Here is a 20,779-nt window from a genome sequence, read left to right as displayed (position 1 = left end):
GACTGTAGAACATGAAGATTGAGTCATACCTATCCTCTCACTAAGAGCTATCAAGAGGTTATAGTGATAAGAGACCTATAAATCCATGTAGCCTACGGTAAACATGTGAGGAAATAATAATGTAAAAGGTGTCTTCATACATATGATACATGGCTTCCTCCAGCAAGTTCGAGACGACATCCTACCTCTCACCTTTGGTATGGAAAAACTTCTTGTACTGCTGTAACAACCTGCAATACCAAATAACACAGAGAGAGACACTTTAGAAGATTGCATGTCCTTTAGAAACAACAGAACAGTATTTCCAAGTTTTTCAGCTGACACTACATTTTCCTGCCTTATCTATACAGGGCTGCATCACTCCCGGCATTACATCATGCTGCATGAAGGGAATGAACATTTGCCCTTCGGCATACGCTGCCCTGAGAAAAGAGGAAGTTCCACGTCACTGCTAATTATAAAATCTGATGGACAAGGAGAGCAGTATCATGCAATGACAACTGGAGATGGCCACTATCTTTCAATTCAAATACCCCCAAGGGAGTCCCATCCCATTGATATTGCTGCTAGCTGCTTGTGAGGCTATTCTTACAGCTGGCAGATTTCCTGGCTGATTGGGTGACTATCACACAATGGTATTTTGGTGTATGCAGGAACGTGTTGGAATTGCAAACTATCACTTTAAGAGTGTGGGAAGGTGGGGCTTCCTGGTCCTGCTTGCAGACTCAGGGGCTCTGTAGTGAAGTGTGCGATCAGAGTCAGTCTAGAAAGAACCAGATGGAGTGAGTTGTGCCTCTCTGCTTTAGAGAGAAGCCCGCTTTAACCATCTCTCGGCTTTTGGTTACTGGTTTTATTATTCCAGAATTTAAGAATAAAAGTAAAGTAGTGATACATTGTACCCTTCCAGTAACACTATATATATATATATATATTTAAGCTAACTTCTGTTTGTGTATGCCAGGAACATAACAGGTAAGTAGGAGCCTAAACATGATTGCGACTGACACGACCTGTTAAGACAGGGTGCAATGGAATTTTCAGGCTAAAGATAAAAATGGGGTGACTTGAAGCATTGCCGTTCTTTGGAGAAAACAGATCAGAACCCCAAGAGACTAAATTTTCTGCCAGCCTCAAGAAGGGCTGATTTCACATGCCCTGTTTTGCATGCGCAACTGCACCGTGCAAAATCCTCATTGGCCTTATCTGTCAGCAAAAGTGGCTGCTGGGTAAGCAAATACAGAGGTCCAGGGCTGAAAATTGAACCATGAGTGACATTAAAAATGAACAACAACAAAACACAGCAACTAGAAAAGGCCCCATTGTTCAAGTCATTTTGTTGTATCAACCAGGCAAGGTACTAACAAACTTCAACAGGACTTTATTTTTACAGTGGAAACCTCTTTACCAAGCTGCTGCTGCACCCTCTATAACTCTCACTCTGCCTCCTCAACTCCTCCCCGCTCCTTCCTGTTTCCTGTCCTTTCAGACTCCCAACAGCCAGTGTTCCCAGTTCTAATAATTACAAGCGACATCTGAACACCACACATTTATAAACAGATGGGATAACAAATATATTGCAGGGAACAATTCTGATTGGCCTATCAGGATGGGATATATTTTCTATGATAAGATGTAGGCTAGTTATTCACTAGTACCCAGATATTTCATAAGTAATCTCAACCAAAGGCATACAATTTACCTAGCTCACTACCATCTTCCTATCCGCAGGATCTCATGTGTTGAGAGGTACATTACATTTTGCCAATCTCTTTCTCACAGCTCCGTTACTTACCACCTTTATTAACGTCCTAAATCCTTAAACCATGTTAATACCTATATAGCTTTCCTGGCTCTCGCAATCCACGCATACAGCTTATTGACTAGAGCAAGAATAATGTTCACCAAAAGCTAAAAGAGGCAAGTGGTAATTTTGGAGTTCTCTTGATAAGGAAATTAATGTCAAGGCTTTTTTCGGACAGTAGAGTCCTTTGAACTGATACACAAATGACCTCTGACCCCCTAACCCTTTCTTAACTTTGCCTTTGGTTTTTAACATTTTCATTTCAGACCAACCTGAACCAGGATTCAGTCCATTTTGGCCTTGCAGACAGACCGTCTCTTAGCTCACTGACGTTAGTAGCAATTATTTACAGCAGAAATGGTTAAGCATGAAAGTGGGATTACAGACAATGTTGTACCTTTGCTACAGCAACGCGTATCTTGCATTGTTTTCAACTTCCTCAACCGGTGGGCTATTTGCCTTTCCCCATCCAGAGCCATTGTCCTGCACTTTGTTCCACCTTTCAGGCCTTCAAGGGAAGCGCTTTCATCAGGCACTCATGGCCCATGTTCTTTGCAGATGTTAAGAAGTAGGAGCAAGTTGAACACTACATAAGGCGAGGGTGTTCGGCAGTATTAACACTTGGTAACAACATAGCTATTGCAACAGCATTTAACACAGTGTTTTCTATTAAGGCTTCCTCCTTCCTTCCTTCTTCAGTTGAAAGTACTCTTGAAATTGTGGAACTTACACGTTACACTTACATTGGCATACGCCAGGCACAGATCAGGCAGGCACTATGCAAGTTTGCCACACGTGAAGCGCCCAGGATCAGGATCAGCTAGTCCCAGGATGGGATATAAAGGTGGCATATTCCCATCTTTGCCTACCCTGCTTGGATTTTCTGCTATAGCTTTGCAGAACCTCTGGATTGGGCCCTGTGAATCACTGTAATTCCAGCCCAGTGGCCCTGTCTATATTACAAAAACTCTATACACTATAAAGATGCTTGACAAAGCATGTCAAGCATCTTTGTTCACAGTAGCCTGGGCCTTGTCCTTAGACAGGAAACCTGTGTTTGCTTGTAATATTTGATAATCTCTCATATTACTGAGCACACAAGGGATTTTTAGATGAACAGTATTTAAACATGAATAATTAAAATCGGAGTTAAATGAAGATATTGTACAGCGCGGTGCAGTGTAAACACACTGACTCCCTGGGCTCCATTCAGATATATTCGTTACTATGCCGCTTTGGATCCAGAAAGGGAAAAGCTTTCACTGTCATTACTAACTACATCTGATTAAATGTGATTATGCTTTTGACAAATTTTCTTGTGTCAGGCACTAAATTAAGAGGGAGGTGGGGGAGAGAGATTTTTCCAGTTACGATCGATATTATTCTGATAAAGTCCTTCTCAATTCAGAAAAGTTGTTCTCTGCTTAGGTTAATCTGCTTAATAAATGGCATAGGGTGTTCTCAGCTCAGGAATTATAGCACAAAGCAGGTGGAGCAACCTTAGAATCTAAGCTGCAAAGATCTAGTCAAATATATTGCTTGATCCCAATGTGAGGTACAATTGATAGCCACAGGACAGAGACTAGCAGAAGTGGAGCAAGGCAGGGAGTCAGCCTTCTGGGTCGGTGTATGACAATTCAGTTCAGGAAGAAGGCTGATGGAATGCTTCTACTCTCAATGAATTTTTCTTAGCTTTAAGACCACAGTCCTAGATCCCCTGACTACAAAAGATCTGCCAAAAATCTATAAGTATCTGACAACTTGGTTTCTTCTGGCACTTCTGGTGAAAAAGTTGGGGGCGGGGTGGGGGTGAGAGAAAGAGAGAGAGGAAGAAGAAGAGAAAGATTGTTTTAATTTTGACCTCCTGCAAGTCACTTCATTAACCCTGATTCTGCTTGACCCTTTTACAGCCCAACTGTTTATTTTCTTCATGAAACTAAAACCAGATCGATCAACTCTTCCTCAAAGCCCTGGCTTCCAGTCACAGGCCTGCTGCTAACAACAGACCTGATGCAAATTGAATCTCTGGGAAACAGGTTTGTTCAGTGCAAACACCCATCAAACCTCCCCGTCCCTTTTTCTCCTCAAAGCCTCACAGGTCAGTCCACTGAAAAGTAAGAGAGAGAGAGAGAGAGAGAGAGTGAGTGAGTGTGTGTGTGTGTGTGTGTGTGTGTGTGTGTGTGTGTGTGTGTGTGTGTGTGTGTGTGTTTCAATAATCATTTCTTGCTGGGAATTTAAATATTAGTCTTCCAAAGCCAGGTCTGTAGCACCAGATTTATTTGTAAGAAAAAAACCTTCCCCTTCTTGCTTAAGGAAAGATATTAATTATAGATGCAAACCTATAAATCTTTGGGCTTTAGGTGAGGCATTTGCTGGATTACAAATATAAATTGGATATAAGGGTCCTGCTCGTCATATTATTACTATTATTACTTACTGTTTGGTTTTTTTTAATACGATCAGGATCTTCAGATGAGTCAAACATTTCTGGGGAATGGCGAGCAAAGCTTTCCAAGGGTGCATGTGCTGAATTCATTAAAAGATTTTCCTTTCCAACCTGGCTCTCCACTGTATTTCACAGTCCAGTAAGTCATTAAGCATCTTGTTCAGATTCCTCCCCCACCCGGTCCAGCTCCAGTACTTGATTTCATTACATTGCTTCTGCCAGATCATATCAAGCCTCCTAATGTTTATTAATAATGTCCGGTGTATCCTATTGACAATGTGCCATTGTTTCTCTAAAGTCCTGCTTCCAATACAAGCCTTTGAATGAGCTCAAAAGATCCGCAATATATTCCAGCTCTTTGTTGAATGTGACAATTTTCTTCTCCCTTGTTTATTAGAGTAGACCCATGGTGTCCAGCAATAAGCCAAAGGGCCTCATCCAGTAAGGTGCTGAGCATCCTCGACTCCCACGGAATGAGTTTGCTCCACAGCACTTGGCAGGATCATACCAAGTGCTTAGATGTGGCAAGTATCAATAACTGTGATGTGCATATATATGTAACCCTTCTGCCAGGGGAGTCAGCAGCAACAAGGGTGGGTTGAATATCTATGGGGGTTCCTCTTAACAAAACAAAACAGACCTGGTTCGAGTCCCCCGCCAGGAATCTGGGAAAACTAAACACCACCCTGAGGTGCCTCGAAGAGGCAATACTTCCCCTCTCACAAGCACTGAGTCTGTATAATAAAGGGAAAGAGAACTCAGCATTAAGTTGGAAAAGCACCACAACCACTTTCAAAAACATGTGACTATACACAAACACCCACCCCTCAGTACGTTGAGCAGTGTCTTGCAGTGTGAAAGTCTGAACAAATGTCCTTTTAACACCCCTCTTCCCCTTCCCTCCGCTGCACCCCACTCAAAATTGGTCCTCCTTGGACAGCGAAGACCCAGAGTTCAGAGGTGCATACACATGGGTCCACCTTCCACCCCTGAGCGGGGCCAGGAGGGGAGGATGTTGAGCAATACCTCCCACCTCTGCAACTGACTCACTGCCACTGTTATCTCTGCCACTGCTGGCCGCTCACTGCCAGGGCCAGCTCTGGGATTTTTGCCGCCCCAAGCAGCACAAAAAAAAAAAAAGCCGCGATCACGATCTGCGGGAGCTCTACCGCCGCCGCTTCAGTCTTCGGCAGCACTTCGGAGGCTGGTCCTTCGCTCCGAGAGGGAGTGAGGGACCCGCCGCCGAATTGCCGCCAAAGAGCCGGACGTGCAGTCCCTTCCCCGTGGCCGCCCCAAGCACCTGCTTGCTGGGCTGGTGCTGGGAGCTGGCCCTGCTCACTGCCACCTCTGCCGCTGTTATCTCTGCTGCTTGCGGCCACCTCGGGGAGGCCACATTCTGAGCTTCCCCACTTAGCCCAGTTCTTAGTAACCTCAGGAGGTAGCAGGGGGCCTCTGTGCCGTCTTTCACTGCAGCGCCGTCCCCATCCTAGGTCTAAGGCCCTTAGACCTGCTCATCAGTGACCTCAGCTCTAGTCATCACTGGGCAGAAACAAAGACTCTCAGTTGAGTCCAAACAGCTCTGTCTTTAAGCACTAGAGAAAGGAGGGTCCAAGGGCATCTGGGACTCTTTAGGCAGCAGCCATACCATCAAGTAGGAACCCCTGTCCTCACCCATCTCATCTTCAGTTGGATTTGGCATCCCTACCCTCTGCTTAGCTAGTGAGGTTCAGTTTAGGGTGACCATCTCAATCCAGGCATGCGAAGAACAGTTCTGCTGCCCTTCACTCCTACAGGAAGGATAACAACATTTCATTACCCCCACGTTCAATTCTAAAGTGAATCATAACCTCAACCCACCCAAAACTGATCACTTTGGCACTGCAAGTCTATCTGCTAACCACCTAGGTAGAGTAGGGGTGTGTGTGTGTATGTGTGTGTGTGTACGCGCACGCACAAATACAGTCTGCTCCTGATGTCTTTTCCCCCAGTGCATCGCTAGCGATCAGGGAGAATTCAGTCAGACTCTGCTTACAGCTGAGAGGGATCCGACAGGATGTACCACGTGCAAGGGGAGTTGAGAGTGCTCAGCACGCTCTCAAGAATAAGGCCCATTGATTCTAGCCATGTGCTGGAAGCTTATAAGAGCTCTTTTTAAATCAATCATTCAAAAATTCAGTTAGTTGCAATGAATCTTCCAGCCATTAGTGCACACAAACAGTCAGTATTTGTAAAACATCATTAGTGCTATAAGGGCTAAGTATCATTATTATTACATTGAGTCTAAACGTCTGGCTTCCAAGCTCACTGCATTTTTCACTGAACTCTGAATCTCTAGTAAACTCTGATGCTGCGGCTCAAATCAGTTTCTTTACGTCACATCTGGAATGACCAAGGTAGCAAAATCATGTCGGAGACAATGAGCCAGATGCTCACCTGGTGTAAATCATTGTAAGGCACAGAGCGATGCTGATTTACACCAGCTGTGGCTGTCCAGGTGACTGTTCACTGCAGCGACAGCCTGATGCAACAATGCAGAGAATTGTTAAACAAAATGAAAGCCTATAAAGAGCTTTAGAACTAAACGCATCTAATGCCTTACACTGATACTAACAGGACATTTTCCAGTGGCATTGTCAGCACAGCGCACTGTTCAAAGTCTGCTTTTTTGAATTAGACTCTCTTGCTTAAATAAATGGAGACTTCAGTATATTAAATGATTTAATGCAGTCTGAGCTTTTGCCAGGGATTTCTAATGAAAATGCCGTCCAATATAAAATGCTGGCTAAATTAAACTGTGAAGGGTTTTAATAAACAGCCTGTTGTTATGGTGAACTGTATTAAAGTAATATTTATCTTCATGGTAATGATGTTGCCCTGGATTTAAACATTTTTATTCGGTTTGAGTTTTCAGATAAAATATAAGTATTGCATTTAATTTGTCCAGATCTGCAGGGTATGTTCAACGATTGAGCCCAACCCTATTGCTGGGCAAGTCAATGGAAGCCTCGGCATTGATTTCGCTGAGAGCGGGATTAGCCGCGGTATTTGTTAAGCGTTGGCAATGAGTTCAGCACTGAACAGAACACGGAGGGAAATATAGTCCCAGCCTAAAGGGGTGTGCAGAATGAGCTCCCAGGCCTGCAACTGTGTCAGCAGAGACCAGTGGTCTCCAACTTTTTGAATTTAAGGGCAACCCAGGATCTACCCTGCACCTTCCCCAAGATCCCGCCCCTTCCCCAAAGCCCCGGCCCACTCACTCCATCCCCCTCCTCCATCACTCGCTCTCCCCCACCCACACTCACTTTCACCTGGCGGAGGTTGGGGTTTGGCAGGGGGTGTGGGTTCTGGGCTGGGGCCGAGGGGTTTGCAATGTGGAAGGGGGCTCTGGGCTGAGCCTGGGGCAGAGGGTTGGGGTGAAGGAGGGGGTACAGGGTGCTGGCTCCGGGATGGGGCTTAGAGCTGGGGTGCAGCCTCCCACCAGGCAGCACTTACCTCCGATGGCTCCCAGTGCAGTGAGGCTAAGGCAGGCTCCCTGCCTACCCCAGCCCCACACCTCTCCTGGAAGGGGCCAACACACCCCTGTGGCCCCTGGGGGGTGGGTGAGGCGTGGGCGGCACATGGCGCCATGCGCTATCCCTCTCTGCAAGCACCACCCATGCAGCTCCCATTGGCCACAGCTCCCCATTCCCAGCCAATGGTAACTGTGGGAACAGTGCTTGCAGGCAGAAGCAGTGCACGGAGGGAGCCCCCTGCCCCACCCCACCCCCGGGACCATGCTGGCCTCTTCCAGGAGTGGCATGGGGCTGGGGCAAGCACGGAGCCTGTTGTAGTGGCAACCTGCTGTGCCGCCAGAGATCGTGATCGACTGGGAGATCCTCTAGGATTGATCGGTTGGTGACCACTGGCACAGATGGATCCTCTTGTTGTCATGTTTCATAGATTCATAGATTCCAAGGCCAAAAGGACCATTGTGATCATTTAGACTGACCTCCCGTATAACACAGGCCATAGAACTTCCCCAAGATAATTCCTAGAGCAGATCTTCTAGAAAAGCATCCCATCTTGATTTAAAAAGTGTCCGTGATGGAGAATCCACCAGAGCCCTTGGTAAATTGTTCCAGTGGTTAATTACTCTCACTATTAAAAATTTACATCATATCTTCAGTATGAATTTGTCTAGCTTCAACTTCCAGCTGTATTATACCACTCTCTGCAGAGCCTATTATTAAATCTTTGTTCCTTGTGTAGGTACTTATAGACTGTAATCAAGTCACCCCTTAACCTGCTCTTTGTTAAACTAAATAGATTGAACACCTTGAGTCTATCACTATACAGCACGTTTCCTAATCCTTTAATCAGTCTCATGGCTACTCTCTGAACCTTCTCCAATATATCAACAGCCCTCTTGAATTGTGGATCAGAACTGGACACAATATTACAGCAGCAGTCGCACCAGTGCCATAAAATAACCTCTCTACTCCTACCCGAGATTCCTGTGTTTATGGATACAAGGATTGCATTAGCCCTTTTGGCCACAGAGTCACACGGAGCTCAGGTTCAGTTGATTATCCACCATAACCCCCAAATTCTATTCAGAGTCACTGCATCACCCCAGGATAGAGTCCCCCATTGTGTAAGTATAACCTACATTCTTTGTTCTTCGATGTATACATTTACATTTAGCCATATTAAAATGCATATTGTTTGCATGAACCCAGCTCACAGAGCAATCCAGATTGCTCTGTATCAAAAAACTTCATCAGGGATGATTTTATGGTTTTCTTCTCTTTTAACATTCCTGTTGTGTGAATCATCCCACCAGATTTCAGAAATGCCAGATCAAATTTATGCTCATCAATAAGCAATTCCAGTTCCTCTAGTTTGTTACCCAAGCTCCTAGTATTAGTGAAGAGGCAATTAAAGAATTTCTTCTTTTCATGTTCTGTGGTTAATTTTGGTCTCAACATCTCGATTCCGATTGGCATGGAGCCACACTGAAGTCAACTGGGCATTTGAGGGGCATGAGAGTCTCTTTGCACTGTTCCAGTTGCAAGAGCAGGCCTAAATATTTTTTACATCTTCCTTTTCTAAGGGCCACAGCCAGAAGTAATGATTGAGCCAGGGCTTCCTGGTTTGGCACTATGCATATAAGCCAATAATAGTGCAACTCAAACAACTTTAATTGGTCCTGATTTCTAGGGTTCGAATCTTATTTAGCCAAATCTATCTGCCATAATAATGGTTCTTTTAAAGAGCAATTCTTTCATTGACTTACCTGTATATTTCTGGAATAACTACCTGGCACTCAAAGAAACATAGAGGATGGGTGGTTGGTACCCATAGCAACTGGAGACACACTATTCCACCTGGCATGAATGATAGAGGGGATGAATTGGGGAAGGGCTGAGGGGAGATTGGAACCAGACTGTGAACCCCTTTGCTCACATGAGAAGTTAATGGGACTGTCCCTATAACTGCTTGTCAATGTGAGTAAGGTGCACCCAGCCTGGTCCTCAATTTCTTACATTGTTAGTGCTGCTTTGTGCAATTACCTGATTTCTGCATTTATGGAAAGAAAGCAAAATTTGCCAACGGAGTTGATAAATTGGGTCTCTCCCAAACTGCGTAGCTGAAATGCTGCAGACATGCAGCAAAAAAGCATTTGACAAAGCTTGACTGTGTGAGATTCTGATGATCACTCTAGTTCCATAATTTCCAAGGTGCCTTATGGAAATATTTTTTCACTTACTGTTTTAGGGATTTTCAGGTGATACAGATGAGTCTCTTCCTTTCAAAGTCCAGAAAAGTTAGGCATTAGATTGCCGGAGGGATTGAATATAGGATATAGAGCCTTTAACTCACAGACTGGGCTTGGATTCAGCTAGCGTGGAGCAGTGTGGTATGCTGGCACCTATCTCAAGCTTCTATCTTCTCCAGAATTGCAGCTTTTCTCTCTCTCTCTGTAAGGCTACGTCTGCACTAGCACTTATGTCAGCAAAACTTTTGTCGCTCAGGGGTATGAAAAAGCACACTACCGAGCGACATACATTTTGCCAGCATAAGCACTCATGTGCACAGCGCTACGTTGGTAGGAGACACTCTCCTGCCGACATAGCTACTGATACTTATTGAGCTGGTTTTATGATGTCGACTGGAGAGCTCTCTCCCATCAGCATAAAGTGACTACTTGGGGACTCTTACAGAGGTGCAGCTATATTGGCACAGCTGTGCTGCTGCAAGCCTGTAAGTGTTGACATGGCCTATGTGTCTAGCTGTTATGGTTGTAAAGGAAACCTTATAAATGTGAACCGAGTGTAACCAATGCAGAGGTATCCAGGTGAGTCTGCAGAGAGCCTGGAACAATAGCTCCAAGAGGTATGAATTGACATAATTCATCTCAGGGAGGTGTTAACTGGGATGCCTAGTGATGCTCACTTAGATGGCAAGATTGTTAACTCTTTCAGAAGGAAAGGAGAGGGAGAGTCACCAGCACCTCCCCCTCCCCTCCAGTGCCTCCCTCCTGCCACCGTCAGCTTTTCCGTGATGTGCAGAAGGTGCTGGGGGGGATGGAGGAGGACCAAGATCAGGGTGCACTTGGGGGAGGGGGCAGAGTCGGAAGAGGCAGGGCGGGGCAGGAAGAGGCAGGGTGGTGTTGGGTCTTTGGGGAAAGGGGTAAAGTGGGAGTGGTGCCTGGGGTGAAGATGGGGTGAGCACACCCCCTCCCCCTGGAATATTAGAATGTCGGCGCCTATGCACACACTTGTGTGATGTACTGTAACCAACTCCTCATTTTGCTGACAGAAATGTGTGGTACCCTTGGAACATACCATCACTTGCTTTTCTCCCCCGGCCAAAAAGGAGCACATGGGCACATTCCCGTCCCAGAGAGGGGAAGCCAAGCCCTAGGAGGCCAGTGGAGCCCAATCCTATTATGAATATCTGCACATACGACTGTGAGCAATATCTCATTTTGATGACTCACCTGGGCAGAACTGATTTTTGTGGGTGAAGCCTGACAAATGACCTGTTTTTCCCCTCAGCCACACCCCGGCCCATCAGTTTGAATCCTTGTAGACTCAACTGCTTTATCAAGCGATGGCTGTCTGGCAGCTTCAGAGAAATGAATCTGGTGATCCCAGTCCAGTTCCTAGTACACAGCTACCCACAGAATCATCACAGAAACCACCATCACCATAGGTACCAGCTGGTATCTGTACTGACTGTCTAAGCAGGGAACCCAAACACAGAACGGACGTGGAGTCTAATCTGCCACCGAGAGAACACAACTGAGGAACGTCGACAAAGAGCTGTGGGGAAGCTGCATTGCAACTGAGGGAATCTGCGGATAAAAAGAAGATCCTCATCTGCAGTTCTGCGAATCTAGCGCTTTTCGAGACTGCAGACCGCAGCGTCGAGGGGTTATAGACTGAAGTTGCAGGGAGCAACTTTGTATTTTTCTCCAAGAAGATCTTTGAAGCAAGTAGGCAACTGGTGTGGATGGTGCCTTGACCAGCTCCTTTGCTCTCACACTTCTTATCTTGTGTAGATTGGTATGTATCCTCTAAGTGAGTGTATTGAGTCAATTCAGTATTTGGAGGTACGACTTGTTAAAATAAATCATTTTGTTTGGAGGCTGAACTATGATGATTTTAACAGACCCTTGTTAAATTTTTTTTAGCAATTCTGTCTTTTTGTTCTGTTTGCACAGCGCCTGGCATGGTGGGGTCCTGGTCTCTGACTGGGGCTCCCAGGTAGAATGGCAATACAAATAATCATCCTCATAATTCTGTTGCTGAAGGTCACAAACAGTTTGTGGCCAGGGCATGGAACAAGAGGCTTCATAGTTTTTTCCTGAAGCTGATTTATTAACAGCTGGAATGCATGTACTATTAAGCTAAGATGATTCTCCTGTACTCATATAGCAGCAGCAAAATAATGCAACTGTCCAGATCCAACCCTGTGAGCTGAGCGAGTGGGCGTTTCTCACTCATCCCTCTCTCCTCAAGTAAATATCTTCTTTTTCATTCCAATATAGTATTTTGGGGAGAATGGGAAGAAGAGAAGTACAAGAGATCAGGGCCTACAATATATAAAATTAGTTACAAAATGGCCTTGGGCTGCTCTAAATTATGCATCCTCATTTCTGGGAAACTGTTCAAGATTGTCTTTATCCTTGAACGGCTCCTTTGCAGCCTTCTTCCCTTTCTGAGATGCCTCTGCTGTGAGTTTATAGGTTTCTTCTCCTTGCCTTATGTTATTCTCTAAACAATTTTGAGGCTTTTTAAAATCAGGACACTATGGGTGAAATCCCTACGTGCAGAGGAAGGATTTGGGGTTTCCATTACTGTGTTACCTGTGCACGTCACAATTTTTAATGTAATTATCCTCACAATACCCCTGTGAGCTAGAGGAGTGCTGTTAAACCCATTTTACAGCTTGGGAATTGATGCACAGAGAGACTAAGTGCCTTGCCTAAAGAAGTCTGTGGTGGAACAGGAAATTGAAAGGTCTCCCAGACCAGCACCCTACCCACTAGATCGTTCTTCTCCTCCGCTGGCTTTTTTTCCCCAGGGAGAAAACTAAGCTATTATGTGAGAGTTTCTTCTGCATGAGCTGTGTAAGTGGCCTTAATGGGTTTGACCAACGAAGCTGGGGAGGCAGTATAAATCAGACCTAAACCTATCACAAGTGAACTCTTGGTAAGATCAGTTATTCTCTTCATATCTAAACTCGAGTGTGCTCGGTCATAAGAAATGGTAAATGAATTTATCAGGATGGCTATGGCCAATTCCAGTGGGAATATGGAGCCTCTATTCAGTGGAGACCCAGTGCAGAGAATGGAGTGCAGAGGTGACATGTTTATGGCAACTTATGCAACTCAGCAGACAGACGGCTGCATTTTGGCCCAGTTCACAACGTATCTACAAGATCATGGTTATCCATATTTACCCCCTTTTGTCTAAATGGGCCATTAAGGAATATTCTAAATTCAGACTGGGTTGCTTAGTGTGTTTCACCAAATAAGTGACACTCTGTTCCAGCATGAATACCGACAGTCACATGCATCCCAGTAAACCAGGTCTCTCGAAAGTTCAGGAAAAGCACACCTGGAGGGGCCCCATGCTGTAGGGAGCTTCGAGAACTGGGTGAAGTCACAACACTTCAGGACATTCTGAATTCAGAGATCACAAGACTTGTTCACTGGAAGTAGCTGCAACTAAGGGTTTCAGAGACTGAACCTAAGAATACTAAAGTGAGGCTGGGTGTCCCTTATAATCCAAGGAACTCAATGTTTCCTACCATAATTATTTTGTTGTTCCTTTAGTTTTCTTGCTATTGTTATTCTGACCCCATTAAATCCATTCTAGTTAAATTACAAGACTTTATTGCCTGATTGGGCATTGAGACATAAGATACAGGAATGAAATGGCCAAAGTGAATTCCTTTAAAAATGCCACTAAGGGTCCATCTTCACTACAGAGTCACCTTGTGTTATCTACACTCCAGTTACTCCTGTCCCAAGTGGCCACACTGCAAAATACTACTTGAGCCGCTGTGTCTACGCTGGTGCTACACTTGCTTATGTGTGGCAGTTATACTTCTGGGGGCATATCCCATGATTTGTGCAGCAATAAGCTGAGCTGTTCTGTGAATCCTTTCCCAATGAATTGTGGGAGAATGTATCTGTCCTTTGTGGGTGCACAGAGAATTATGGGAAGGCATTGGAGAACTAGTGGGACTCAAGTGGAGCTAGCCTGTGTCCACATTTCAGAGTCATGTTAGTAGCTGAAGAACTGTGCTAAATCAAGCTTTAGCTTATACCCTCTGACAGACCAGCCAACTCAAGTTAAAAGCACCTCCACACTTGACTAAAGGGGTTGTGTGTTGCAAACAGGACTCAAGTTAGAGGCAATACTTGAGTTCTAACTCGAGTTAACTCTGCAGTGAAAACAAGCCCAAAGATACACTGAAAAAAATAGTTTGCATCATTCTCTCAGCTCCAGTTTCCATGTCCAAGCCCTGAACTAGACAGACTTCATAGGGGTTCCGATTCTGTTGCAGCTTTCAGGTTCTAGGCACCCGGTATTGGCCACTGTCGGAAGACAGGATACTGGGCTAGATGGACCTTTGGTCTGACAGAGCATGGCTGTTCTTATGTTCCTTTTAGAAGACATGTTTGCACACTAAATGCAGATCTGTTTGCATCCCATGTGGAACAGATGGGGAAAGTGTTTGCAATTCAGACAACAGCGCTTGGCAAAATCCTGCTCTCATTCCTAGAGAAGATGGGGAGACAGTACCAAAGATATATAAACCTCGTGTCTATGTTCAGGGTAAATCAGATGGATCAGCACTGACCTTGCTTGATATAGTAACAAATGTGATAATGATATTAGCCTTTTCTTAATTAAAACACTTAAGAATTCTCTAGCATTTTCCATCTTTATGACACTTGCCAGCCATTAACTAATTGATCCTTACAACACCTCTGAGAGGCAGGTATTATCCTCCATTCAACAGAGGGGAAAACTGAGGCCCAGAGATACATAAAGTGACTTATTCAAAGCTACAATGGGAATTAACTGCAGAGCTGGTATTAGAATGTAGAGGCTCCTAGCTCCCAGGCCTGTACTCAGCTTGTACAACCTACTCCCTCTCTCTTTTTAATTGTTCTTACTCTTTTGAAAATGCAACTGCTTCTGTGAGCAGCAAACCACATGTAAGTCTGGTCTCACACCCCTCTAGATGCTGCAGTAGATCTATTTGCCAGCAGCCACAGCAACAAACTTTTTAAAAAATAGTTAAAACAGCAAATCTGTCTTGTGATATAAGGGAATAAACAAGTGATCAGAGTCTGTTTGGGTAAGAATAATGGAGCTTTGAAATTAAATCCATAATAATAAGCTGTTATAACTTCTCTAGACACTATTAGTTCTAAGAAGAGCACCTCAATTTGGTTTGGTGAATAGTAGCAGCTGCTTTAGGAAACAAAATACCCTGGTGGCCTGAATTTATAGGGGGGTGGGCAGGGCATAGCTAGCCATTGCACTCTGCATTGGTCAGCCCACGTATCAATCTCTCCTGTTCCATGCACCATAGAATTGAGCAAGGTAGTTACAGAGGATTGCTGAAGGACTGGGAATTCTCCACTTGCAGTAAGGACGGGGGTGGGAATCCATTCTGAGTTTTTCCAGTTGTGCATGTTTATATAATGCTTCTAGCAGCCCTTGGCATTCCTGCAAGTATAGCTGGTTCTTATATGAGGAAACTTTCTCAGATAAAAACAATTCAGTGTGACTAGGTTGTAATTAAATTATAAACCATTACATGGTCTGAATGGTTCCTTCCTTGAGCATGGCTATAAAACCCCAAACCCAGGCTGACACCACCAGTTTGTTTTTAGAAAAGGGGGGAGGGGAGTGTCTTTGTTAGATGTAAATTAGAGGTGGCTAAAGTATATTCTGCAGAGCAGTTGCTGCTGGTCTGTGGCTGGTTGCATGGCTTCTAAAGTTTACAGGTGCTGAGCTTCAGGTGGGGGTGTGGATTCTCAGCACAGCTGAAAATCAGGCTCCTGGGACTATCTATTCTCCTTGTTTGTAGCTGAAAACCTGCATTAAAAAACTCTAATGATGCATCTTAAAACTTTCCTGATGCTTTTTATTCCTGTAGGCAGTCACTGTAATCAGGGATGGTGTGTAATTATAACTGGGAAAGGAGATGGGCCGAGTGACTGTGAGCGGGCAGGGAAATAGCAATAAGACAATCTCGCTATGAAGATGTGCACAAAATCTGAGACCCCTAGCTTGAGAGCTTTTTGCCTCATTGATATGAGTTGGTGTTTGCTATCACTTTGTCCACGAGGGCCTCGTTTTGCATTTCAACTTTTTATTTTTAACTGAAGCCTTTAAATTTCATTAGTTTGCACTTAAAAAAATAAATTTGGCATAATCAGGGAGCTTTTATGGTCTGGCTGCAAGAGCATGACCTGACTGGCAGCAAATCAGCACTTCCATAGACTTTGATGGTTAGGAACTTGGGTTTCAAGTTTAAAAAAAAATAAATACATGAGTTGACTGTAAATGTAATTCCTGCTTCCTATTCATTTCTGAATCATGGGTCGTTAACCATGTATTTCTACTGGTGACAATTTTTCATCGGGCCTACCCTACTGACACAACTCTGTATTGTCTTATTCCTGGAAGATTCTGCCTTCGTTGACCTACGCGCACTTCTCTGTGGTGTGGGACATTTGTAGAGCATGGGTTTGGGATTCTGTAATTAAGCACGTCCAAGTTCTTCATATAGAAAGGTCACAGTCGTGAGAAAGTGACTAATGGCATATAAATGTCTCGTGAATGGTGACTTATGTCATCTTTTTACATTAAAGCATCTCCTTGTCTTATATAATATTCCAGTTTGGTTTTTCCTCCACTCTTTTTACCATTGCAGACAGCCAAAGATGGCAGGATCCAACCATTTGCTCAAGTACCAGTAGGGACTTAAATAAATGCCATTTATTTCCAATTTAAGGTGAGCTTTCACTCAGTGTGAAAATACTGGCAGTTTCAATCAGAAACCTATAGCCAAGTAAAAGAAACTGGAGTCAATTCTGATCTCTGTGTAAATCTGGAGTGACTGGGAGGTGCTGAGTTGCTTGTGCTCAGCACTAATTGGGGAGTATGGGAAAGTTCTCAACAAACACCCATGATGGCTGTCAGTCCACCATCTTGAAAAACAGCCCAAGCAGGCAGGCTCCTTTAATAGGCTTCAGAGTCGTATTTATATTCCCTTTGAATAAATGCAGCTGATACTGAAAATCGACAGATTTAATGACAGCAGGCTGGCAAAAGGCCAGAACTGCAAATAGTACCACTAAAAGTCTTCACGGCTATAAAATTTGTGTAATGTACAAAATCATATCGGGCTGGTTTTTGCCTGGCATTTTTATCATTAGCAGGAGAAATCTTCATTTCATCCCTCAAGAGCAGCCAACGTTTTATGGGACGCTGCTGTCTTCCAATGAGAAATGGAGGAACAGGGTTATTTTTATTTTTTTAGGGGGAAGAGGGAATGTTAAGAGCAGCAACTTCGGAGGAGCTTTGACCAGATGTCTTTGCCCAATCCCCACACTTTTCAGGGGAGGGTATGGAAAATATGCTCTTACCTTACATCCCTATGTGATTCCATGTGAATAGCTGAAAATACCTGCAGGAAGATCTGGAGCTTGTTGCCCAGTAAAGGGTGCACACGCACCCGTTTGTGTGCTTGTCAGAAACTCCTTGCACTTACATTGGAGTAATGTCACTGGAGTAATTCCATTTACACTAGTGTAGATGAGCAGAGTCTGCACCATAAACATTGAACCGCATGCTGTGCTAATCTTTCCTTTTCAGTGTTTTTCCTTTTCTCCTACTTGTCATGTGTAAGAGGGGTTAGTTCCTCCCTTCTGCTTCTTAGCGTATGCGCAACGTGCCTCAGGGGATTCAGGATTCATCACCAAAGTTCGTCTGCTGGTTGGATCATTCGTCTCCCCTGGCTTGGGCTGGGTGCTGATGGGGAGTGCAATGTGAATGCTGATCCATTTCCTCCCAGTGTAGCATTCTTTGTGGCAGCACTGCGTCATGCTGCTACTGCCAGTGCTTCCCATGAGCACGTGTATATGTTGTGGCTTCATAGACTGAGTTAATTGCACCTTCCTTTGGATTGCTTTTCTGGTGTCCCACCCACCACCTCTTGGGATCTCCCCCTGCATCACTGACATCAGTGGGAGCTTGATCATTTATTTCAATGGGGCAGGGTCAAGCCCCTTGATATGTCAATAACATTCCTTTTGCCCACCCACAGAATGCCAAAGCCGTGCATGAAACCACCAGCCCCCATCTATAATACGTCCATCCTGGGTCTGATCCATTGGAGAAAACAGCAAGAGTTCTATTGGCTTCAGTGGGCTTTGGATCAGGCCATTCAAGACCAGTTAACATTCAAGCTGCGTTTAACCACTGCAAAATTTGGTCCATTGCATGGGTGATAGAGCACCGAATTCATTAAAGGGACTGTATCACATTTTTATAGCTATTCCTTTTTTAAAAAAAATATCTCTGCTGTATGTGATGTCATCTGAAAACTACCTATAACAGGTACGCCAAATTGCCTATTTTATGCCTTTTTCAGATTTTTTTTTCTTCCTGAAATGAGCCTGGCTGTTTTGTTTTTCTCTAAATAACAACGATAAGTTCCTCTGACAATATATAGTGCAGCCTATTGCACCTTCTGGCTCAGAATCATCTGATAGCTCCCATACCATATCCCACTGGACACCATCTTCCTCTGCAATATGAAACTGGTCCCAGTGCTCTTCACTGTATTTTTTAATAAGAACTAGTTCATCCATCCCTACTGTCCATTACACAGACCCTTGTCTTTCCCTGGCTCATTTTATCAAGAGCCTGAATTACTTGAGAGTCCTTCATTAAACTGAGCTGATTGCTGTTAGCTCTACTGTGCTTACCCCTCTCAGGAATGGCCGTCACAGCTTTGCAACCGTGGGGAGGCTGATGGGTCCAGAGTTTCTTTATATATGATGCCGTGCAGGCATTCTTCGGGGTCCTCTTGTTGAAACAGCTTTGTCAGCTGGGTGCCCCACTTTAGGAAAGATGTGGACAAATGGAAGAGAGTTCAGAGGAGAGCAACAAACGTGATAGTTCTGGTTTTCTAAACCCTTTATGAGGAAAGACTTTAAAAACAGAGAAGATTGAGGGGGGATTTGATAAGTCTCCACCTATGTTAAGGGCTGTTATAAAGAAAATGGTGATTAATTGTTCTCAGTGTCCAGTGAAGGTAGGAAAAGAAGCAATGGGCTTAATCTGCTGCAAGGGAGATGTAGGTGAGATATTAGGGAAATCTTTCTTATTATAAGCGTGGTTTAGCTCTGGAACAGGCTTCCAAGGGAGGCTGTGGCATCCTCATCACTGGAGATTTTTAAGAACAAGTCACACAAACACCTGTCAGGGTAATTTACTTGCCCATGTTCTTTCAAGACATAGACACCCTTGTACGCAGAAATGGCAGAGTACACTGTATGCTTTTTACTGACAGATATGCCAGTTGACTTAGGGCAGACTCCTCAGGATGTTGGACAGTGCAAGGTGATGCATGCTGTACAAGTGGGTTGGCCGGGCCCAGTCCTTAAGTAAACATCATTTACATTCTGCGAAATGTGTTCCGAGCTCTGAGTGAAGACGTGCTGCTCGATGTAACTTATGCAGAGGAGCATGGGTGATTGTTCCAGCAGCGATGCGATAAGCAGTCCTGGCTGTGGCTCATGAAGGACATTTGGAAGTTACGAAGATGGAGGAATTTATGCCTAGTTTTGCTTGGTGGCCAGGGCTGCACCAAGACATTGAGCATCATGTGACGTCCTGCTCAGCCTGCACAATGCATAGAACTATTGTTCCTCTGGCCCCTTTGAAACTGGTAGTCATAGACAGCTGATAGCAGAGAATTGCAGCTGGGTACAACTGGCACCTTGATTGTTGACTGTTACCCCTTTGCACTCATAGTTTCACCAGGCAGCTCAGAGGAGCTTATTTTTCACCTAATCACTTTATTTTCTATGTTTGGCGTAGCAGAGAACCTTGTTTCAGATAATGGGACGCCTTTTCTACCAGGAGAGTTTGAAGACTTTCTGACAAGTATTGATACAGTACATTACAAATCTGCTGTGTCTGTCCCTAAGGAAAGGGGATAGTGCAGAGACTGCATGGGACTCCAGAGAAGCATGTTGCTTGCATACTGGAGGAACATCGAGATACACCTCTTCCTGTTGCATGAAGTTATGCTTTATATGATATTCAGACTATATCTCATGAAAGTACATTCTAGCCATTCCTCAGCTGACCTGTGAGGACCAAGTTGTCTATGCTGATGAACCTTTTCCATCACGCCCCTTTGTCATCCTTGAAGCCAACTGATGTAACTAGAAAAGATGTGAGTTTCGACAAGCATATCCCAGCAAGACTCCAGGCATTCTATCATGTACAAGCAGGGGATGTTAGGTGAGGGCCTGGAAGCATTTTTGATACTTGAGGCGCAATCTTGTGCCAGGGGCGGCTCTAGGTATTTTGCCACCCCAAGCACGGCAGGCAGGCTGCCTTCCGCGGCTTGCCTGCAGGAGGTCCCCAGTCCCACAGATTTGGCAGCATGCCTGCGGGCAGCACACCAGAGGACCCTCCACAGGCACACCGCCGAAGGCAACCTGCCTGCCGCCCTCACGGTGACCGGCAGAGCACCCCCCATTGCTTGTCGCCCCAGGCACACGCTTGGCGTGCTGGTGCTTGGAGCCGCCCCTGCTTGTGGGCTGCAGGGTAAGGCATGTGGGGACAATAGCAAGATATACTGCCCACTGAAAGAAGAACAGGGAGCAGGAAGATGACACACACACCAGTCTTCACTTATGCCCAACTGCTTTGTTCAATCGGTCCCTAAACTCACACCATTTATTTTGTTAAAGCAGAAGAAAAATGGAGTAAGAG

General features: G+C 44.7%; 2 long non-coding RNA genes across 6 annotated transcripts in view; one reads left to right on the top strand and one right to left on the bottom strand.

Annotated features, from left to right (window-relative positions):
• The window catches only part of LOC120380573, an 84,038-nt gene that overhangs the window by 10,278 nt on the left and 52,981 nt on the right, over positions 1-20,779 (bottom strand). For all 5 annotated transcript variants that reach the window (XR_005587812.1, XR_005587810.1, XR_005587808.1 and 2 more), the window contains 2 exons: positions 2,199-2,387; positions 141-230 (listed from right to left, as the gene is read on the bottom strand). This is a non-coding gene — a long non-coding RNA (uncharacterized LOC120380573). The remainder of the gene's footprint in view (positions 1-140; positions 231-2,198; positions 2,388-20,779) is intronic.
• LOC120380574 lies at positions 2,384-5,352 on the top strand. The gene is made up of 3 exons (XR_005587813.1): positions 2,384-3,837; positions 4,265-4,386; positions 4,645-5,352. It is a non-coding gene; the product is annotated as an uncharacterized LOC120380574 (long non-coding RNA).

Source organism: Mauremys reevesii, linkage group 13 (genome assembly GCF_016161935.1).
Source record: "Mauremys reevesii isolate NIE-2019 linkage group 13, ASM1616193v1, whole genome shotgun sequence".
Taxonomy (NCBI): Eukaryota; Metazoa; Chordata; order Testudines; family Geoemydidae; genus Mauremys; species Mauremys reevesii.
Note: the sequence above shows the minus strand (reverse complement) of the source record. Positions and strands in the feature narration are given on the sequence as shown.